This window comes from Mesitornis unicolor, unplaced genomic scaffold, assembly GCF_000695765.1.
Source record: "Mesitornis unicolor isolate BGI_N332 unplaced genomic scaffold, ASM69576v1 scaffold30646, whole genome shotgun sequence".
Taxonomy (NCBI): domain Eukaryota; kingdom Metazoa; phylum Chordata; class Aves; order Mesitornithiformes; family Mesitornithidae; genus Mesitornis; species Mesitornis unicolor.
This window is the reverse complement of record NW_010189387.1, coordinates 1-392: the sequence shown is the minus strand read 5'-3', so window position 1 is coordinate 392 and position 392 is coordinate 1.

Here is a 392-nt window from a genome sequence, read left to right as displayed (position 1 = left end):
AGCTTTTGGTTGATTTCGAGGTTTTTGGGGTGGATTTTAAGGTTTGGGGGAATTTTGGGGTGGATTTTTTAAGGTTTTGTGATGGATTGTGGTGTTTCTGGGGTGGATTTTACGGTTTGGGGGACTTTTGGGGTGGATTTCTTTGGTTTCTTGGTGGATTTTGGTGTTTCTGGGGTGGACTTTGAGGTTTTTGGGGAGGTTTTTGGGGTTTTCCGGGGTGAATTTTGTGATTTTTGGGGTCCTTTTTCTGGATTTTTGGGGTCCTGAGGGTGTCCTCCCTCCCCCAGATGCCGCGATGCCGCGCTCGCCGGCCTCCAGCGAGGAGGAGGAGGGTGGGGGGGGCCGCGGCTCCGAGTTCCCCGAGGGGGATTCGGACTCGGGGAGCTCCCGCG